This window comes from Tasmannia lanceolata, unplaced genomic scaffold (assembly GCF_043159265.1).
Source record: "Tasmannia lanceolata isolate RefF3 unplaced genomic scaffold, GAP_Taslan_0.1 ptg000012l, whole genome shotgun sequence".
Lineage (NCBI taxonomy): Eukaryota > Viridiplantae > Streptophyta > Magnoliopsida > Canellales > Winteraceae > Tasmannia > Tasmannia lanceolata.
Window position 1 is genome coordinate 46,727,833 of NW_027518689.1, and position 23,998 is coordinate 46,751,830.

Here is a 23,998-nt window from a genome sequence, read left to right on the forward strand (position 1 = left end):
GAAATGGGATACCATTTTCAAATGGATTTTCGGAGGGAAAGGAATATCGCTTTTGAACAGCTTCAGAGGAAATGAGACGTCATTTTCAAATGGTCTCAGAGAGAATAATGGATGACTTTTGAAAGATTCTTAATGAAAATGCAGCATCATTTTTGAATGGGCTTGGGCAAGATAAAATACCGTATTTATACGGATTCCAAGGAAATGAGACATCATAGTTGTATGATGTTCAAAGGGTATAAGAGATCATTGTTGTATGGACTTGAAGAGAATGAAATACCGTATTTGTACGGATTCCAAGGAAATGAGACATCATAGTTGTATGATGTTCAAAGGGGATAAGAGACCATAGTTCTATGGACTCGAAGAGAATGAAATACCGTATTTGTACGGATTCCAAGGAAATGAGACATCATAGTTGTATGATGTTCAAAGGGTATAAGAGACCATAGTTGTATGGACTCGAAGAGAATGAAATACCGTATTTGTACGGATTCCAAGGAAATGAGACATCATAGTTGTATGATGTTCAAAGGGTATAAGAGACCATAGTTGTATGGACTCGAAGAGAATGAAATACCGTATTTGTAAGGATTCCAAGGAAATGAGACATCATAGTTGTATGATGTTCAAAGGGGATAAGAGATCAAAGTTGTATGGACTCGAAGAGAATGAAATACCGTATTTGTACGGATTCCAAGGAAATGAGACATCATAGTTGTATGATGTTCAAAGAGGATAAGAGACCATAGTTGTATGGACTTGAAGAGAATGAAATACCGTATTTGTACGGATTCCAAGGAAATGAGACATCATAGTTGTATGATGTTCAAAGGGGATAAGAGACCATAGTTGTATGGACTCGAAGAGAATGAAATACCGTATTTGTACGGATTCCAAGGAAATGAGACATCATAGTTGTATGATGTTCAAAGGGTATAAGAGACCATAGTTGTATGGACTCGAAGAGAATGAAATACCGTATTTGTAAGGATTCCAAGGAAATGAGACATCATAGTTGTATGATGTTCAAAGGGGATAAGAGACCATAGTTGTATGGACTCGAAGAGAATGAAATACCGTATTTGTACGGATTCCAAGGAAATGAGACATCATAGATGTATGATGTTCAAAGAGGATAAGAGACCATAGTTGTATGGACTCGAAGAAAAGAGGCACCGTTCACAAACGGGCTCAAGGAGAAGACAAGACCATTCACAAATGGACTCGAGAAATGAGGCACCATTCACAAACGGGCTCAAGGAGGACGATACCATTCACAAATGGATTCGAGAAAAGAGGCGCCATTCACAAATGGGCTCAAGGATAAGACAAGACCATTCACAAATGGACTCGAGAAATGAGGCACCATTCACAAACGGGCTCAAGGAGAAGACGAGACCATTCACAAATGGATTCGAGAAATGAGGCACCGTTCACAAACGGGCTCAAGGAGAAGACAAGACCATTCACAAATGGACTCGAGAAATGAGGCACCGTTCACAAACGGGCTCAAAGAGGACACGAGACCATTCACAAATGGACTCAGAAAATGAGGCACCGTTCACAAACGGGCTCAAGGAGAAGATGAGACCATTCACAAATGGACTCAGAGAATGAGACACCGTTCACAAACGGGTTCAAGGAGAAGACGAGACCATTCACAAATGGACTTGAGAAATGAGGCCCCGTTCACAAACGGGCTCGAAGAATTTAGAGATTTTTTATGAACTTGAATTTGACGTAGGATTGGATTTTTTTTATTTTTTTATTTTTAATTAAGGATTTGGATTTGATAAATTTTTTTATTTTTGGAAAATGAGGTACCGTCCGCAAACGGGCTCAAGGAGAAGATGAGACCATTCACAAATGGCCTCGAGAACAGAGGCACCGTTCACAAACGGGCTCAAAGAGGACATTAGAGCATTCACAAATGAACTCAGAGAATGAGAAACCTGTTCACAAACGGGTTCAAGGAGAAGACGAGACCATTCACAAATGGACTCGAGAAATGAGGCACCTTTCACAAAAGGGCTCAAAGAGGACATGAGATTTTTCATGAACTTGAATTTGACGTAAGATTGGATTTGTTTGAATCGGGGATTGGATTTGATGAATTTTGGATTTTTTTTTTTTTTTTTTTTGAACTCAATGAAATCGGGGACATTATAGATCGTGCCCAGTAAAGATATTGGAAACCAAGACTTTGACGAATAATGAGACGACCAACCTTATGAACGAAGAACCATTAGTAACAAGAATGGATTAGGAACACTTTTATGAAACTTCAACAAGATTTTTCTCAATGAGACTGTTGGTCTTGTCTTCTGGGGATTTTGATAACTGAAACCTTGAACAAGATACTTGAAATTGGTAATTTAGAACAACGGCTCTCTAACATGGAAAAGCGGGATCTGTTTTTTGACAGGTGCTTAGATGAACATTTCTTGACCAGGATAGTATTTAACTAACCGGAAGGAAATTCTGAATTTTAATGGTTCATCTTTCTGAGAAATTGGCTCAACCACCATTGCATCTGGGGCTCTTCCAAGCTTAAGGTGCCTTCCTGGGGTATGATCTTTTTACGGAAGCTGGGCTTTCTGATGTTTCTACTTCTGAACTCTTCTGAGTTGATCTTCTTTGAAATGTAGCTGTTTGACTAGATTCTCGAACCCTTTCAGGTATAATTGCAGGGAGCTGCCTAGGCCGGGCCTCCTTCACCAAGACAGTTACATCATTTGGACATAGGAACGACGATTGACTCTTTCTAAAGAGAAAACTTAGATGAAAGGCACTACTCAAAGGATTGAGCAGCCCTGAAGGAGTGAACTTAGAATAACAAAGATTGACTGACTATACTGACAAACACAGTGATGCTTCTGACTTAGTTAATATTTTGTTTGGTAAGTCTATCCTTTCGAGGAATAGTTTTTCAATTGGTAAACACTGGACTTTTTCCTTAAAACAGTAATGCCTCAAGGATTTAATTACGCCCCCTAAGATTGCTTAGCTTCAATGCCCCCAGTTTTGAGGATATCACTTGAATTTGCTTGAACTTCAGTTGATCTTCAGTCTTGATACCGGCTGTTGCCTTCTTATACTGATTCTCTTACCGTGACCAAGTCACCTCTTCGGGGTTTTTAACTTGGCGGACCGCGCTAGCCTTAACTTTTGCCTGAACCACCATTCTAGGTTTTCGATCCAGCAGGCTATCCCCTTAGCTTTTGCCTAAGCCGCCCTTTCGGGTTTTCAACTTAGCAGGGGAATGATCTTAAATTTTGCCTAGACCGCCCTTTCAGGTTTCAAGTCTAGCAGATCTTCAAACTCCGTTCGTTTTCTTATTCATCATTTTTTTTTATTGTGTCTCGGGACCTAGCTCATTAGTTCTGAACACCAGAAGGACTTTATAGGTAGGATAGGGCTTTTCAAAGAATGGCTTAAGGTTCAACAAAGATTTCGACCGAACCTGTGAACAGGTTGCCTACATATCCCAAGGTAGGAATCAGGTCGTGTGTAGGTCAAGGCGAATGCCCCTAGTTTGAAGATCAATTGTTTGAAGGTTAATTGATTTTTTTCCTTTTTTCTTTTCTTTCTGGAACAATTAACTTCTCTTCTTTTGGAACTTGTCCATCTTTTTTTTTCTGGAACGATTGATTTTTCTTTTTCTTTTTTTTTTGAATCGACCGAACTCGGTTTAACCGAGCTGCCTACGTACCCCAGTGTAGGGATCAGGTCTCGCGTAGTTCGGGGCGGATGCCCCTAGTTTGATGGGTTTTCAAGAAAATTTGATTCAGGCTCGAAGGGTTTGCAAACCGGTATTCTTTTGACGTTGGGTTCTGATTTTGGGATTTATTCGGCCAAAGGAGGCCTTCCGATGTTCAAATTGGGAATCGATCTAGGTTACTAGGGTCCCTCTGGTACTGATTATTTATTTATTTTTTCTTTTCTTTTTTTTCACAGAATTTGACGGCATTTCCAGGTAAGAGATAATGGATCTTCTTCTTCCAAGATTCTAATACGTGCTTTTGATTTTCATAGAGTGAAACTTGTTCTTTGACATCCTCCATCTATGGATTCGTACTCTCGATATCTGATGATCACTTTTCATTGTTTGCTCTTGAACTTTTCATCTTGAATTTGTTGGCTTTATGTTATGAATTTGAGAACCAAGGTCATTGATTGGAAATATGAAAGTTGTTTCCATTCTATGCCCCTTGTATAGCATATATCTTCTCACTTTCTTCATTTTCTTTGAGCTTTCCATCTATGTCTTGCCCCTGGTATCGGTTGTAGCTTTTCTAGACAATCTTCTTATTCTTGAAATAATTTTATCAATTCTTCACACTCTTTAGAGGGTAATGTATTTTCAATCGGCATTCACTGAATCAAAGTTTCAGTGCCAGTGTTTATCATTTCAATTTCATCTTTGAAAGGTTGGGATTGGCGCTCCTCCTCTCGTTCAAGTAATTGCTGTGACTCAAGTGGAGTTTCGTCAATTTTGTCCTCATTTGAAGAGGGAGTCTTATTTTAAGATCAGAAGCACACTTAAGAACAGACACAAGTGAACTTTTTGGAACTGACTGAAATTTTATTTAAAGAAAAGCTATTACATCAGACGACCTATCCTGAACATGCTCAGGATTCACAACTCTAAATAAGAAAGGGAAACAGAAGATAACTTGCCTGGACTAGGCATTGACCTTTAACTGTAAGACCGGACTCAACAATTATACTGACCATGATGACTGACTCAACATAAAATAGTAAGTGACTAAAACTTTAACTGCTGCAACTGTTTGGCGTTGAAGGCTCGACGAAGGCTGGTTCGTTCTGAACATCATCATGGCTGATACTTTCAATTTTGGACAATGATGACTGATTCGCATAGGGAAATGCCCCTAGCTCAAGGATTCTGAGAGTGAACTCTGAAGGACTTAGCAAAATAATCTTGAAAAAGGTAGCCCCTAGAGGAGGAACAGACCAGGGGTACAAGCAAGATTGGATTATCTGGACCAGGCATGATCAGATCATGAGAACGCATAATCGAAAGATTGTGAGATTCTGCATCTGCCAGTTAGGGGATGGCATGAAGATACGATCGAATCGTATGACAGAAGAACGAAAGGCGCACGATCAAAAGATTAGATGAGATAGCATAAGATTGCTTTCAACGGATAGATCATGAATGACTAATCCTATGAGATCTTTGGAAATGATGGGATTTATATCCTAACCCAAAGGGAATTTTTTTTTTTTCACATTTTATCAGTGTTACCTGAAGGCATCAACCTTAATCCTAATCTATCGGAGTGGAGAGAGAATCTCGACTCATGACTTTGTTCGTGTATATAAGGACCGATCGTGACCATTGAAAGATGGACCACGGCCTAATCTAGACACCAATGGGTAGGATATCCTAAACTAGGCTCACACACGTGATGCACATGTGTTTGTATACTACATGCATGTGTAGGTTAATCTAGGGGTAAGGCCAAGAGTTCCCTTAGCGCGAATCCCTGCTCGATATACTGTACCAGTGTCCGGCGTATCAGTACGTGAACAAGAGATCCGTTTACGTACCATAAAGGTACCAGGCTAAGGGTGGAATGCTTCTCTAGCACAGAGGCACCAGGTGATGAAATCCCAGTCAACCATGCTAGATAACACTCCGGGTTCCTAAAATAGGACGTGTGTGCACGTGAGATGCAAGAGTTTAGATGCAAGTGATGTAAGTGTGTGCAATAAGTTCGCGCGATCTATGATGCCTTCAGGTTTTGTTAGATTAAGTTTGAGTAAAATGTGATGAGAAAATAAAACAAGACAAACTAATCTGACAAGTATACAAGAGATAGAGTTCTTATGAGCCAGTTAAATTAAATTCAAATGAATTATCTTTTGGAATTTTAATGAAGTTAGGTGATCCCCAGCAGAGTCGCCAGACTGTGGGACCCGATCCCCGCGAGAGGGGCGTGGCGCGCGAGCCGCCGCGCGCTCTCTCTTGGTCTCTCGTTCCCACGCGATTGGCGTGTGCATTTTAATGTTGATTTGAATTAATCTTTCCTGTGAACTTGGGATCACTAAGGCAATCCGAATTCCACACGAAAGAGACTGACAGAGTCGCCACCTAGATGTGGGATCTAGGACCCGTAATTAACCAGAAATCTAGACTCGCTACCTGGTTACGAGAATGGAAGGTATGGGGAGTTATCCGCCACATGCACCATTCCTGCCCGATAATCGGTCTTCGATTCCAAAAGCTAATTCTTTTAAATTTATTTTAAATGGCTCATTCAACTCTATGTTAATGTGCGAACTAAGTGACATGCATCCTATGATCTAATTTTAATGTGAATCCTAGATGTGTATCTTGATTTATTAATTTGTCTGGATTCATTCTAAGTGAAAGTTCTCCTAGAATTCTAATTTCATGGAAAATCCTAAGTGATTTGATTAAGCATTTACAAGAAAATTAATATACAAAACACCACAATTTGTTTGTGGTGCCGAGTCGCGGGTGGTATGCCATCAGACATCCAAGCTGCCTACGTACCCAAGCCTCACTGGGATCAGAGTCGACGTAGTTCGGTGCATTTAAGCTAAGCTACATATGCCTAACTCAACTAGGACACCGATCTAGACGGGATTGACTGTTTCAACAGTTTTAAGAGAAGTTATTTAATTCAAGTTGGGGATTTTATTATCTTAGGATTTCATCGAAGATGCTATATGATCCTATCTAAATGCAAGTTGTCCCTTAGACTAATGCAGGTTAGCCTACATCCTAGTTTACTAGGCTTGTCCTAGGGAAAAACTGGATAACTAGTGTAACTTGACCTATGGCACGGTTGCTATACATAGCAAGCGTCCGTGATGAGGCTGGACTCCTAACTCTAGGACTCCCTAAAACTTAGGACACAACACGACACGACACCATTGTTCCTAAATTGGGCTCTAAGGGTTCTTACGACGGAAACCATAATCCAATGGTTCCGAGAGACACGAGATGAATCGAGATGATGAATAGTGTGAGGGAATGGGAAAGATAGAGAAAGGTGCGACTGAACTTGGGAGTGCCAAATTGCCTACGTACCCCATGATGGGGATCAAGCCACACGTAGTTCCACTGGCGAGGTTGCTTGGATTTTGGAAAACAGGTTTGGTATTTGGATCAGGAATCGGGTTTGTATTTGAGCATTGGACTTGAGATTCAAAAACATTGATATAGCAATGGGATTTTGGAATTGGGAATTTGCATCAAAGAATTGAGCATATTGGAATCATCAAGGGTTTGAATTTTCGGAATTCAAAGTGGGCGGGCTTATGAGATTCGGCCAAATGGATTCAGACATGCGACTCGGATTGTGTTGGGATATGACTTGGTTGGATTGGGTTAATGGTTAGGGTCAAGTGAGTCGGGTCTAAGTTAGGAGCAAACCCGAGACTAGCCATGGTCTAACTAGGAGGAAGCAGGGTACAAACCAGGGTGCGGACCAGGGTGCAACCAGCAGGGAAGCAGGGTGCGAACCAGTAGGGAACCAGGGTGCGAACCAGTAGGGAACCAGGGTGCAACCAGCAGGGAACCAGGGTGCGAATCAGTAGGGAACCAGGGTGCAACCAGCATCGAACCTGGGTGCAACCAGCAGCGAACCTGGGTGCAACCAGGGTCTAACCAGAGGCTAACCAGGGGGAAAACAGACCCTACATGCTTCCTAACATGGTTTTTCTTTTAAAGTAAAAGATATGCATGAAAACAGACCCTACATAGAATTGAAATAAATGCCTACCTCTTTGGAAACCCACTTTGTGTTTGATTTTTCTTTGATGGTAATTCCTTGAAGATGATTCCTTGCTTGATAATGACTGCTTTTGATATATATCACCCAACGTATAAAATCACCCGATCCGGCAAGGATGGCCGAACCCTTGAAGAGATGAGGGAGAGGGATGAATTTTCTAAGAGAGGGGTTCTTTTTCTTCTTTTTGTTGGATGGTGGGATGAGAGGGTATTTATAGGAGAATGGGATAGGAGGTTAGGTGAGGTTAGGTGAGGTTAGGTAAGGTTAGGTGAGGTTAGGTGGTTAGGTGAGGTTAGGTGAGGTTAGGTGAGGTTTGGATGGTTAGGATGAGAGGAGAGGTTAGGTGAGGTTAGGTGAGGTTTGGATGGTTAGGATGAGAGGAGAGGTTAGGTGGTTTTGGATGGTTAGACCCAGGTCAAGATCTGCCATTGATCTAACGATTTACGGAAATCGGGTCTCGGAATGGAATCAGGGTTCGGGCTATGAAGTGACCCTATCTTATTTTGTCCCGATTGATGATCCGTAAAGTCAGATCAAGATATTAATGACCTAAAACATATATTAGGTTATTGTTGGTTAAAGTAAAGCAAAATGTGGGTGTCTACAATAACACGCTTCCATCTTCAACTGTTTCATAAGTTGAAAACAGGTTCTTGTCTTTACAGACATGCATCGTCGCACCAGAGTCAATCCACCAATCATTGCCATCTTCAAGCATATTTGCCTCTGAAATCATGGCGACAAACTTTTCTTTGTCTGTTGGTGCACCCGACTTCTTATCCTTAAGAAGTCGGCACTCACTCTTGTAATGGCCTGGTTTGCCACAGTTGAAACAAGCACCCTTTCTTTTCTTATTCTTATTAGTATTCTTTTCAGGGTGTTTGTTTCTCTTCCAATTGCCTTTTCTTTGTTGGTTCGAATTCTTGACATTTTCCACCAAATGGATCTTAGAGGATACAGTTTCATTTTCTTTCTTGTCTCTGATTCTTGACTCTTCCTCAATCCTGAGGCATTGAGCCAAGTCTTCAATAGACATTTCCTCTTTCTTGTGTTTTAGACTTTTTCTAAAGTCTTTCCAATTTGGTGGAAGTTTGTCAATAATTGATGGGACAATGAAGGAATCATCAAGAAGGATGCCTTGCAAATGAATTTGATTAATTACATGTTGTATTTCATGTAATTGATCAATAACAGACTTATCATCTACCATTTTAAAATTTAAAAATTGACTTACAGTGAATTTCTTGCTACTAGCGTCTTCCGCCAAGTATTTGGCTTCAAGTGCATTCCAGATTTCACTTGCTGATCCCATGCCTTGATATATGTCAAATAGTGTATCTGACATAGCATTTAGGATGTGCCCTTTGCAGATGTAGTCATCCTGTTCCCACTTCATCCTTGCACGAGCCTCCGCCAAAGTTTCATTTTCATTTGCTGACGGCTTTAGAGTTGTGAGAACATGGACCACTTTGAGTGATGTCAAAATGAAGTGCAGCTTCTTCTGCCAGCGCTTGAAATTTCCTTTGTCGAAACGTTCGAGTTTGACAAAGTCTTGGGTCATTTGACGAACTGAATAAAGTGCCATTGAAACAACAGTAGAAAATCTTGTCTTAAGATTGTTGGAAAATTTGTTGAGGGTACTGTTGATGATAGAAAACAGGAACTTGTTGCTTCAAGGCGTGATATCACTTTCCTTAAGACAAGATTCGCCCCCACTAGTAGTGTGCAAAGGGGATCCGCGAATTGCCTCCAAGATACAATGAAGCCTAGTAGGGAAGCCCTACTAATGTTTGATGACGCGTAGCACTAGCGGAATCAAACCCGAAATGCCCTTCCGAAATTTCAAGCCTTAGAGAAATCTCTAGATTCTGTTTCTGCAGAAAAACAGTATCTAGAACAGTAAACAAAAGAAAAACAGTATGTAGAAATACTTGGGGATTTTAGTAGGAGTGTAGAAGAGAGTGTAAAGTCAGTCAGAATTGCCAATTCGATTTCTATTTGAAATGACTGAAGTTTGCACATTTTTATAGACCATCTGGTGTCTTTTCAGTGTGAAAAACACCTCTACAGGGCACCTTTCCAGAATGTTTGAAATCTGACCGTTAGATCGCACCCATTGATATTGAACGGTCCTGATCGATCCTAGATGTGACTGTTGGCTTGAGTAAAATCCTCTTTCCAACCCAGTCATCGTTAGATCAATCATCTATGGTGTGGATCGCACCCCCTTGGCACATGACCGTTGGGGAAAGGGACACAACCCATTTGATCACACCCTTTGACCGTTGGAGTCATGGGCCCGTTGGGCCGACCGTTAGGCCCGAACCGAAACGGGCCCACCGTTAGGCCCGAACCGAAGCCCAACCCAACTGAACCATTCGGCTTGATGGGCCTGCGAACCATTTGACCCACCCATCCGACCGGTCCATCTTCATCTTGATCCAACGGTGCAGATCAAATCTGGAAAAGTTAAAGGCTCCAATCGCTCCTCGCGACGTTGCGTACGTGCGAAGTGCAAAGTGCGCCTAAAAAAGCGCCAATAAAGCGCCACTATGCGCCCTATAGCCCATTGCCCACGCCGCGCGCGCGCGTGCGCGTGCGCGTGTGCGAACGGTGCGTTGCACCGTCCCGCGGGTCCAACCATGGGTTCAACCCAATGTGCAATCAACAAGAGTTAGAAAAGGTAGTGCTTTATAAGCCCTTCTCTTTCTTTTCTCTCATCCGATGTGGAACTATCTTTTTCAACTACACTTCTACATCCTTTTGTAAAAGCAAATATTTCCAAGAAAACTTTTTCTTTTTCCCAAACGCTTTTGATAAAACATTTTCCAAAACACTAAAACATGTAATATACATGATTTTGAAAATGCAAAATCATTAACAATCCCCCACCATTTTCAAAATCAAAGAAAATTTTCTCATCGGGCTTGGAAATCTTATGCATAGATGAAGGTATCTCTCGATTTGAACCTTCACTTAGTGAGGACATATCAAAGTTAACCAGAATTGCATAGTAGACGTATCTTTGAACTAGCTATTCTATTTGGTTAACCGGATACGTCTCACACACAAGATTTCACCTCTTTGGGCAATTTCTAAAACCGACACATGTACTGGCCTTGTGTCTATATCTTGGTTTCATGAGCGCTCTAGAGACTAGCCAGGTCTCATAGGAAGCGGCACCACTTCCACACTCACATAGGTAGGCTTATCAAGAATGCCCCTGTAACTAAAACACTCCAACACTATGTTATAAGCCTATTAAGAGTTTAAATACTCAGCCTTCTCCTTTTAAACATTACAGGTACCAAGCACTTTACCTTGGGATGGCAAATAATACAGATTATAGTGCTTGCAGTCACTCCATATGATGTACTTGGACTCATTGAACTCAAGACTTGATGTTTATTCAAGTGTTGAGTTGATGTTCCATCATTGGTGACTATTGGTTAATGGCTTTAACCCCATCCCTAATGATGTTTTACACACCAGATCTCTTGCAAGAGCTTTAGTGAATGGATCGGCCAAGTTTTGGCTCGATCTCACAAAATCAATAGTTACTACTCCATTAGTAAGTAACTCTCTTATAGCACTATGTCTAAGTCCTATATGTCTGGACTTACCATTATAAACATGATTATATGCCCTTGATAGTGTGGCCTGACTATCACAATGGACATAAATCGATGGCATTGGTTTAGACCATAACGGAATTTCCAATAACAAATTCCGAAGCCATTCCGCCTCTTTACAGCATGCTGCCAGAGCTATAAACTCTGCTTCCATAGTTGAAGTTGTTATGCATGTCTGTTTCTTAGAGGCCCAGGAGACTGCTCCCCCACCAAGGGTGAAAATCCACCCACTGGTTGATAAATGGTCTATACGCTCAGTTATCCAACTAGCATCAGAGTATCCTTCTATTACAGTTGGATACCCACTATAACATAAACCATAGTCTATAGTTTTCTTTAAATATTTTAAAACTCTATAGACTGCATTCCAATGAGAAAAACTAGGATTACTGGTAAACCTACTAAGTTTACCTACAGCATATGCTATGTCTGGCCTAGTACAAGTCATAGCATACATAAGACTACCAATTACACTAGCATACCCTAGTTGAGAGATAGTCCTACCAGTATTAAGATACAACTTTATATTTGGGTCAAAAGGTGTTGAAATGGGTGAACATTCAAAATGGTTAAACTTTTTGAGAACTTTCTCAATATAATGTGATTGTGTTAGAATAAGACCATTATTCTGTCTTATGATTCTAATACCCAAAATCACATCAGCTTCACCCATATCTTTCATATCAAAGTTTTGAGAAAGATATGATTTAGTACTTTGAATGCTTTCAATATCGGTACTAAAAATTAACATGTCATCAACATATAAACAAATAACAACACCTTTGCCACCCTTAAATTTACTGTATATACATTTATCTGACTCATGTATCTTATAACCATTTGACACTAAGACTTTATCAAATCTTTCATGCCATTGTTTAGGGGCTTGCTTAAGCCCATACAAAGATTTGATAAGCTTACATACTTTATGCTCTTGGCCTGGCAGAATAAATCCCTCAGGTTGTTCCATATACACTTCTTCATCAAGTTCACCATTTAAGAATGCGGTTTTAACATCCATCTGGTGAATGTGAAGTTTGTATATGGAAGCAAGGGCAATCAACACTCTAATGGTAGAAATCCTAGCAACAGGTGCATATGTGTCAAAGAAATCAATACCGGGTTTTTGAGTAAACCCTTTGGCAACTAACCTTGCCTTAAACTTTTCTATGGTCCCATCTACTTTGATCTTCTTCTTGAAGATCCATTTACATCCTATAGGTTTAGACCCAGGTGGTAGATCAACCAAAATCCAAGTTTTATTACCCATGATAGAATCCATTTCGTCATTAATTGCTTCTTTCCAAAAAGCAGCATCTTGTGACTTTATGGCTTCTCCATAGGTTTGAGGGTCACTTTCTATGCTAAAGTTTAACAAGATAGAACCTTGGAGTTTTTCCCTTGTCCCTTCTACCAGGTAGGTTACAAAGTCAGGGCCAAAACTCCTATCCCTTCTATCTCTTGAGCTTCTTCTTATTTTACTAGGTTGTACACTAGGTTCACCAACTTCTGTTTGTGATTCTAAATGATGATCTACAGAAGTTGTAGGTTCAATTTCTTTAGGAATTGAAGTGAACCTATTTTCATAGAAAAAGGCATCTCTAGATTCAATTATGGTATTGACATCTATAAAATCATTGGGTTCTATAACTAAGAACCTATAGGCCTTACTGTGACTAGCATATCCCAAAAAGATACACTCAATACCCTTTTCACCTAATTTCCTTAACTTAGGTTTAGGGACTTTAACTATAGATCTACAACCCCAAACTTTAAGGTAACTTAAGTTTGGTTTCCTTTTCTTCCACAATTCATAAGGGGTTATATCAGATTTCTTACTTGGTACCCTATTCAAAATGTGACAAGCTGTAAGTAAGGCTTCACCCCAAAAACTTTTATTTAAACCAGAATTAACAAGCATAGCATTAATCATTTCAGTAAGTGTCCTATTCTTCCTTTCTGCTACACCATTTTGTTGTGGTGTATAAGGGGCAGAAGTTTCATGGACTATGCCTACTGATTCACAGAAATGAGGAAAGTGATATTCACCACCTCTATCTGATCTGAGACATTTAATGCTTGTTATACATTGGTTTTCTACTTCAGTTTTATAAATCTTAAATTTTTCTAAAACCTCATCTTTATGACTAAGTAGATAAACATAACAGTACTTAGAATAATCATCAATAAATGTAACAAAGTACTTTTTACCTCCCTTTGTGGGAACACTATGAATGTCACATACATCACTATGAATTAAATCTAACAAGTTAGAAGTTCTATCTACTTTAGGAAATGACTTAGTAATTATCTTGGTTTGCATGCATGTTTTACATCTATCTACTAAGTCATTTTCATATTTAGGAATTAAGGTTAACTTAACCATATCATTCATTTTCCTAGTATTTACATGTCCTAAACGATTATGCCATAAAGATAAAGAAGAATCCAAAACATAAGCAAAGACATTCACTTTATTGATATTAAGTTTGAACATCCCTTCATACATATATCCCTTCCCAACAAAAGTACCCCCCTTAGAAAGAATGAACTTGTCAGATTCAAATACAAGTTTGAAGCCATTCTTGTTGAGAATGCTTCCAGACACTAAGTTCTTTCTAACTTCTGGTACATGGTAGACACCGGTTAGAGTGAGTCGCTTGCCGGATGTGAACTCAAGTTCCACCTTGCCCTTCCCTTTGACTTCTGCTGTCGACGAATTTCCCATGTATAACACGCTTCCATCTTCAACTGTTTCATAAGTTGAAAACAGGTTCCTGTCTTTACAGACATGCATCGTCGCACCAGAGTCAATCCACCAATCATTGCCATCTTCAAGCATATTTGCCTCTGAAATCATGGCGACAAACTTTTCTTTGTCTGTTGGTGCACCCGACTTCTTATCCTTAAGAAGTCGGCACTCACTCTTGTAATGGCCTGGTTTGCCACAGTTGAAACAAGCACCCTTTCTTTTCTTATTCTTATTAGTATTCTTTTCAGGGTGTTTGTTTCTCTTCCAATTGCCTTTTCTTTGTTGGTTCGAATTCTTGACATTTTCCACCAAATGGATCTTAGAGGATACAGTTTCATTTTCTTTCTTGTCTCTGATTCTTGACTCTTCCTCAATCCTGAGGCATTGAGCCAAGTCTTCAATAGACATTTCCTCTTTCTTGTGTTTTAGACTTTTTCTAAAGTCTTTCCAATTTGGTGGAAGTTTGTCAATAATTGATGGGACAATGAAGGAATCATCAAGAAGGATGCCTTGCAAATGAATTTGATTAATTACATGTTGTATTTCATGTAATTGATCAATAACAGACTTATCATCTACCATTTTAAAATTTAAAAATTGACTTACAGTGAATTTCTTGCTACTAGCGTCTTCCGCCAAGTATTTGGCTTCAAGTGCATTCCAGATTTCACTTGCTGATCCCATGCGTTGATATATGTCAAATAGTGTATCTGACATAGCATTTAGGATGTGCCCTTTGCAGATGTAGTCATCCTGTTCCCACTTCATCCTTGCACGAGCCTCCGCCAAAGTTTCATTTTCATTTGCTGACGGCTTTAGAGTTGTGAGAACATGGACCACTTTGAGTGATGTCAAAATGAAGTGCAGCTTCTTCTGCCAGCGCTTGAAATTTCCTTTGTCGAAACGTTCGAGTTTGACAAAGTCTTGGGTCATTTGACGAACTGAATAAAGTGCCATTGAAACAACAGTAGAAAATCTTGTCTTAAGATTGTTGGAAAATTTGTTGAGGGTACTGTTGATGATAGAAAACAGAAACTTGTTGCTTCAAGGCGTGATATCACTTTCCTTAAGACAAGATTCGCCCCCACTAGTAGTGTGCAAAGGGGATCCGCGAATTGCCTCCAAGATACAATGAAGCCTAGTAGGGAAGCCCTACTAATGTTTGATGACGCGTAGCACTAGCGGAATCAAACCCGAAATGCCCTTCCGAAATTTCAAGCCTTAGAGAAATCTCTAGATTCTGTTTCTGCAGAAAAACAGTATCTAGAACAGTAAACAAAAGAAAAACAGTATGTAGAAATACTTGGGGATTTTAGTAGGAGTGTAGAAGAGAGTGTAAAGTCAGTCAGAATTGCCAATTCGATTTCTATTTGAAATGACTGAAGTTTGCACATTTTTATAGACCATCTGGTGTCTTTTCAGTGTGAAAAACACCTCTACAGGGCACCTTTCCAGAATGTTTGAAATCTGACCGTTAGATCGCACCCATTGATATTGAACGGTCCTGATCGATCCTAGATGTGACTGTTGGCTTGAGTAAAATCCTCTTTCCAACCCAGTCATCGTTAGATCAATCATCTATGGTGTGGATCGCACCCCCTTGGCACATGACCGTTGGGGAAAGGGACACAACCCATTTGATCACACCCTTTGACCGTTGGAGTCATGGGCCCGTTGGGCCGACCGTTAGGCCCGAACCGAAACGGGCCCACCGTTAGGCCCGAACCGAAGCCCAACCCAACTGAACCATTCGGCTTGATGGGCCTGCGAACCATTTGACCCACCCATCCGACCGGTCCATCTTCATCTTGATCCAACGGTGCAGATCAAATCTGGAAAAGTTAAAGGCTCCAATCGCTCCTCGCGACGTTGCGTACGTGCGAAGTGCAAAGTGCGCCTAAAAAAGCGCCAATAAAGCGCCACTATGCGCCCTATAGCCCATTGCCCACGCCGCGCGCGCGCGTGCGCGTGCGCGTGTGCGAACGGTGCGTTGCACCGTCCCGCGGGTCCAACCATGGGTTCAACCCAATGTGCAATCAACAAGAGTTAGAAAAGGTAGTGCTTTATAAGCCCTTCTCTTTCTTTTCTCTCATCCGATGTGGAACTATCTTTTTCAACTACACTTCTACATCCTTTTGTAAAAGCAAATATTTCCAAGAAAACTTTTTCTTTTTCCCAAACGCTTTTGATAAAACATTTTCCAAAACACTAAAACATGTAATATACATGATTTTGAAAATGCAAAATCATTAACAATCCCCCACCATTTTCAAAATCAAAGAAAATTTTCTCATCGGGCTTGGAAATCTTATGCATAGATGAAGGTATCTCTCGATTTGAACCTTCACTTAGTGAGGACATATCAAAGTTAACCAGAATTGCATAGTAGACGTATCTTTGAACTAGCTATTCTATTTGGTTAACCGGATACGTCTCACACACAAGATTTCACCTCTTTGGGCAATTTCTAAAACCGACACATGTACTGGCCTTGTGTCTATATCTTGGTTTCATGAGCGCTCTAGAGACTAGCCAGGTCTCATAGGAAGCGGCACCACTTCCACACTCACATAGGTAGGCTTATCAAGAGTGCCCCTGTAACTAAAACACTCCAACACTATGTTATAAGCCTATTAAGAGTTTAAATACTCAGCCTTCTCCTTTTAAACATTACAGGTACCAAGCACTTTACCTTGGGATGGCAAATAATACAGATTATAGTGCTTGCAGTCACTCCATATGATGTACTTGGACTCATTGAACTCAAGACTTGATGTTTATTCAAGTGTTGAGTTGATGTTCCATCATTGGTGACTATTGGTTAATGGCTTTAACCCCATCCCTAATGATGTTTTACACACCAGATCTCTTGCAAGAGCTTTAGTGAATGGATCGGCCAAGTTTTGGCTCGATCTCACAAAATCAATAGTTACTACTCCATTAGTAAGTAACTCTCTTATAGCACTATGTCTAAGTCCTATATGTCTGGACTTACCATTATAAACATGATTATATGCCCTTGATAGTGTGGCCTGACTATCACAATGGACATAAATCGATGGCATTGGTTTAGACCATAACGGAATTTCCAATAACAAATTCCGAAGCCATTCCGCCTCTTTACAGCATGCTGCCAGAGCTATAAACTCTGCTTCCATAGTTGAAGTTGTTATGCATGTCTGTTTCTTAGAGGCCCAGGAGACTGCTCCCCCACCAAGGGTGAAAATCCACCCACTGGTTGATAAATGGTCTATACGCTCAGTTATCCAACTAGCATCAGAGTATCCTTCTATTACAGTTGGATACCCACTATAACATAAACCATAGTCTATAGTTTTCTTTAAATATTTTAAAACTCTATAGACTGCATTCCAATGAGAAAAACTAGGATTACTGGTAAACCTACTAAGTTTACCTACAGCATATGCTATGTCTGGCCTAGTACAAGTCATAGCATACATAAGACTACCAATTACACTAGCATACCCTAGTTGAGAGATAGTCCTACCAGTATTAAGATACAACTTTATATTTGGGTCAAAAGGTGTTGAAATGGGTGAACATTCAAAATGGTTAAACTTTTTGAGAACTTTCTCAATATAATGTGATTGTGTTAGAATAAGACCATTATTCTGTCTTATGATTCTAATACCCAAAATCACATCAGCTTCACCCATATCTTTCATATCAAAGTTTTGAGAAAGATATGATTTAGTACTTTGAATGCTTTCAATATCGGTACTAAAAATTAACATGTCATCAACATATAAACAAATAACAACACCTTTGCCACCCTTAAATTTACTGTATATACATTTATCTGACTCATGTATCTTATAACCATTTGACACTAAGACTTTATCAAATCTTTCATGCCATTGTTTAGGGGCTTGCTTAAGCCCATACAAAGATTTGATAAGCTTACATACTTTATGCTCTTGGCCTGGCAGAATAAATCCCTCAGGTTGTTCCATATACACTTCTTCATCAAGTTCACCATTTAAGAATGCGGTTTTAACATCCATCTGGTGAATGTGAAGTTTGTATATGGAAGCAAGGGCAATCAACACTCTAATGGTAGAAATCCTAGCAACAGGTGCATATGTGTCAAAGAAATCAATACCGGGTTTTTGAGTAAACCCTTTGGCAACTAACCTTGCCTTAAACTTTTCTATGGTCCCATCTACTTTGATCTTCTTCTTGAAGATCCATTTACATCCTATAGGTTTAGACCCAGGTGGTAGATCAACCAAAATCCAAGTTTTATTACCCATGATAGAATCCATTTCGTCATTAATTGCTTCTTTCCAAAAAGCAGCATCTTGTGACTTTATGGCTTCTCCATAGGTTTGAGGGTCACTTTCTATGCTAAAGTTTAACAAGATAGAACCTTGGAGTTTTTCCCTTGTCCCTTCTACCAGGTAGGTTACAAAGTCAGGGCCAAAACTCCTATCCCTTCTATCTCTTGAGCTTCTTCTTATTTTACTAGGTTGTACACTAGGTTCACCAACTTCTGTTTGTGATTCTAAATGATGATCTACAGAAGTTGTAGGTTCAATTTCTTTAGGAATTGAAGTGAACCTATTTTCATAGAAAAAGGCATCTCTAGATTCAATTATGGTATTGACATCTATAAAATCATTGGGTTCTATAACTAAGAACCTATAGGCCTTACTGTGACTAGCATATCCCAAAAAGATACACTCAATACCCTTTTCACCTAATTTCCTTAACTTAGGTTTAGGGACTTTAACTATAGATCTACAACCCCAAACTTTAAGGTAACTTAAGTTTGGTTTCCTTTTCTTCCACAATTCATAAGGGGTTATATCAGATTTCTTACTTGGTACCCTATTCAAAATGTGACAAGCTGTAAGTAAGGCTTCACCCCAAAAACTTTTATTTAAACCAGAATTAACAAGCATAGCATTAATCATTTCAGTAAGTGTCCTATTCTTCCTTTCTGCTACACCATTTTGTTGTGGTGTATAAGGGGCAGAAGTTTCATGGACTATGCCTACTGATTCACAGAAATGAGGAAAGTGATATTCACCACCTCTATCTGATCTGAGACATTTAATGCTTGTTATACATTGGTTTTCTACTTCAGTTTTATAAATCTTAAATTTTTCTAAAACCTCATCTTTATGACTAAGTAGATAAACATAACAGTACTTAGAATAATCATCAATAAATGTAACAAAGTACTTTTTACCTCCCTTTGTGGGAACACTATGAATGTCACATACATCACTATGAATTAAATCTAACAAGTTAGAAGTTCTATCTACTTTAGGAAATGACTTAGTAATTATCTTGGTTTGCATGCATGTTTTACATCTATCTACTAAGTCATTTTCATATTTAGGAATTAAGGTTAACTTAACCATATCATTCATTTTCCTAGTATTTACATGTCCTAAACGATTATGCCATAAAGATAAAGAAGAATCCAAAACATAAGCAAAGACATTCACTTTATTGATATTAAGTTTGAACATCCCTTCATACATATATCCCTTCCCAACAAAAGTACCCCCCTTAGAAAGAATGAACTTGTCAGATTCAAATACAAGTTTGAAGCCATTCTTGTTGAGAATGCTTCCAGACACTAAGTTCTTTCTAACTTCTGGTACATGGTAGACACCGGTTAGAGTGAGTCGCTTGCCGGATGTGAACTCAAGTTCCACCTTGCCCTTCCCTTTGACTTCTGCTGTCGACGAATTTCCCATGTATAACACGCTTCCATCTTCAACTGTTTCATAAGTTGAAAACAGGTTCCTGTCTTTACAGACATGCATCGTCGCACCAGAGTCAATCCACCAATCATTGCCATCTTCAAGCATATTTGCCTCTGAAATCATGGCGACAAACTTTTCTTTGTCTGTTGGTGCACCCGACTTCTTATCCTTAAGAAGTCGGCACTCACTCTTGTAATGGCCTGGTTTGCCACAGTTGAAACAAGCACCCTTTCTTTTCTTATTCTTATTAGTATTCTTTTCAGGGTGTTTGTTTCTCTTCCAATTGCCTTTTCTTTGTTGGTTCGAATTCTTGACATTTTCCACCAAATGGATCTTAGAGGATACAGTTTCATTTTCTTTCTTGTCTCTGATTCTTGACTCTTCCTCAATCCTGAGGCATTGAGCCAAGTCTTCAATAGACATTTCCTCTTTCTTGTGTTTTAGACTTTTTCTAAAGTCTTTCCAATTTGGTGGAAGTTTGTCAATAATTGATGGGACAATGAAGGAATCATCAAGAAGGATGCCTTGCAAATGAATTTGATTAATTACATGTTGTATTTCATGTAATTGATCAATAACAGACTTATCATCTACCATTTTAAAATTTAAAAATTGACTTACAGTGAATTTCTTGCTACTAGCGTCTTCCGCCAAGTATTTGGCTTCAAGTGCATTCCAGATTTCACTTGCTGATCCCATGCCTTGATATATGTCAAATAGTGTATCTGACATAGCATTTAGGATGTGCCCTTTGCAGATGTAGTCATCCTGTTCCCACTTCATCCTTGCACGAGCCTCCGCCAAAGTTTCATTTTCATTTGCTGACGGCTTTAGAGTTGTGAGAACATGGACCACTTTGAGTGATGTCAAAATGAAGTGCAGCTTCTTCTGCCAGCGCTTGAAATTTCCTTTGTCGAAACGTTCGAGTTTGACAAAGTCTTGGGTCATTTGACGAACTGAATAAAGTGCCATTGAAACAACAGTAGAAAATCTTGTCTTAAGATTGTTGGAAAATTTGTTGAGGGTACTGTTGATGATAGAAAACAGAAACTTGTTGCTTCAAGGCGTGATATCACTTTCCTTAAGACAAGATTCGCCCCCACTAGTAGTGTGCAAAGGGGATCCGCGAATTGCCTCCAAGATACAATGAAGCCTAGTAGGGAAGCCCTACTAATGTTTGATGACGCGTAGCACTAGCGGAATCAAACCCGAAATGCCCTTCCGAAATTTCAAGCCTTAGAGAAATCTCTAGATTCTGTTTCTGCAGAAAAACAGTATCTAGAACAGTAAACAAAAGAAAAACAGTATGTAGAAATACTTGGGGATTTTAGTAGGAGTGTAGAAGAGAGTGTAAAGTCAGTCAGAATTGCCAATTCGATTTCTATTTGAAATGACTGAAGTTTGCACATTTTTATAGACCATCTGGTGTCTTTTCAGTGTGAAAAACACCTCTACAGGGCACCTTTCCAGAATGTTTGAAATCTGACCGTTAGATCGCACCCATTGATATTGAACGGTCCTGATCGATCCTAGATGTGACTGTTGGCTTGAGTAAAATCCTCTTTCCAACCCAGTCATCGTTAGATCAATCATCTATGGTGTGGATCGCACCCCCTTGGCACATGACCGTTGGGGAAAGGGACACAACCCATTTGATCACACCCTTTGACCGTTGGAGTCATGGGCCCGTTGGGCCGACCGTTAGGCCCGAACCGAAACGGGCCCACCGTTAGGCCCGAACCGAAGCCCAACCCAACTGAACCATTCGGCTTGATGGGCCTGCGAACCATTTGACCCACCCATCCGACCGGTCCATCTTCATCTTGATCCAACGGTGCAGATCAAATCTGGAAAAGTTAAAGGCTCCAATCGCTCCTCGCGACGTTGCGTACGTGCGAAGTGCAAAGTGCGCCTAAAAAAGCGCCAATAAAGCGCCACTATGCGCCCTATAGCCCATTGCCCACGCCGCGCGCGCGCGTGCGCGTGCGCGTGTGCGAACGGTGCGTTGCACCGTCCCGCGGGTCCAACCATGGGTTCAACCCAATGTGCAATCAACAAGAGTTAGAAAAGGTAGTGCTTTATAAGCCCTTCTCTTTCTTTTCTCTCATCCGATGTGGAACTATCTTTTTCAACTACACTTCTACATCCTTTTGTAAAAGCAAATATTTCCAAGAAAACTTTTTCTTTTTCCCAAACGCTTTTGATAAAACATTTTCCAAAACACTAAAACATGTAATATACATGATTTTGAAAATGCAAAATCATTAACAATCCCCCACCATTTTCAAAATCAAAGAAAATTTTCTCATCGGGCTTGGAAATCTTATGCATAGATGAAGGTATCTCTCGATTTGAACCTTCACTTAGTGAGGACATATCAAAGTTAACCAGAATTGCATAGTAGACGTATCTTTGAACTAGCTATTCTATTTGGTTAACCGGATACGTCTCACACACAAGATTTCACCTCTTTGGGCAATTTCTAAAACCGACACATGTACTGGCCTTGTGTCTATATCTTGGTTTCATGAGCGCTCTAGAGACTAGCCAGGTCTCATAGGAAGCGGCACCACTTCCACACTCACATAGGTAGGCTTATCAAGAGTGCCCCTGTAACTAAAACACTCCAACACTATGTTATAAGCCTATTAAGAGTTTAAATACTCAGCCTTCTCCTTTTAAACATTACAGGTACCAAGCACTTTACCTTGGGATGGCAAATAATACAGATTATAGTGCTTGCAGTCACTCCATATGATGTACTTGGACTCATTGAACTCAAGACTTGATGTTTATTCAAGTGTTGAGTTGATGTTCCATCATTGGTGACTATTGGTTAATGGCTTTAACCCCATCCCTAATGATGTTTTACACACCAGATCTCTTGCAAGAGCTTTAGTGAATGGATCGGCCAAGTTTTGGCTCGATCTCACAAAATCAATAGTTACTACTCCATTAGTAAGTAACTCTCTTATAGCACTATGTCTAAGTCCTATATGTCTGGACTTACCATTATAAACATGATTATATGCCCTTGATAGTGTGGCCTGACTATCACAATGGACATAAATCGATGGCATTGGTTTAGACCATAACGGAATTTCCAATAACAAATTCCGAAGCCATTCCGCCTCTTTACAGCATGCTGCCAGAGCTATAAACTCTGCTTCCATAGTTGAAGTTGTTATGCATGTCTGTTTCTTAGAGGCCCAGGAGACTGCTCCCCCACCAAGGGTGAAAATCCACCCACTGGTTGATAAATGGTCTATACGCTCAGTTATCCAACTAGCATCAGAGTATCCTTCTATTACAGTTGGATACCCACTATAACATAAACCATAGTCTATAGTTTTCTTTAAATATTTTAAAACTCTATAGACTGCATTCCAATGAGAAAAACTAGGATTACTGGTAAACCTACTAAGTTTACCTACAGCATATGCTATGTCTGGCCTAGTACAAGTCATAGCATACATAAGACTACCAATTACACTAGCATACCCTAGTTGAGAGATAGTCCTACCAGTATTAAGATACAACTTTATATTTGGGTCAAAAGGTGTTGAAATGGGTGAACATTCAAAATGGTTAAACTTTTTGAGAACTTTCTCAATATAATGTGATTGTGTTAGAATAAGACCATTATTCTGTCTTATGATTCTAATACCCAAAATCACATCAGCTTCACCCATATCTTTCATATCAAAGTTTTGAGAAAGATATGATTTAGTACTTTGAATGCTTTCAATATCGGTACTAAAAATTAACATGTCATCAACATATAAACAAATAACAACACCTTTGCCACCCTTAAATTTACTGTATATACATTTATCTGACTCATGTATCTTATAACCATTTGACACTAAGACTTTATCAAATCTTTCATGCCATTGTTTAGGGGCTTGCTTAAGCCCATACAAAGATTTGATAAGCTTACATACTTTATGCTCTTGGCCTGGCAGAATAAATCCCTCAGGTTGTTCCATATACACTTCTTCATCAAGTTCACCATTTAAGAATGCGGTTTTAACATCCATCTGGTGAATGTGAAGTTTGTATATGGAAGCAAGGGCA

At 39.7% G+C, this 23,998-nt stretch overlaps 1 long non-coding RNA gene across 1 annotated transcript; it reads right to left on the bottom strand.

The window, feature by feature from the left end:
- Positions 1-2,052: 2,052 nt before the first annotated feature.
- LOC143888379 (uncharacterized) lies at positions 2,053-7,967 on the bottom strand. The gene is made up of 2 exons (XR_013254570.1): positions 7,785-7,967; positions 2,053-5,067 (listed from the first exon to the last, which is right to left on the bottom strand). It is a non-coding gene; the product is annotated as an uncharacterized LOC143888379 (long non-coding RNA).
- Positions 7,968-23,998: the final 16,031 nt, after the last annotated feature.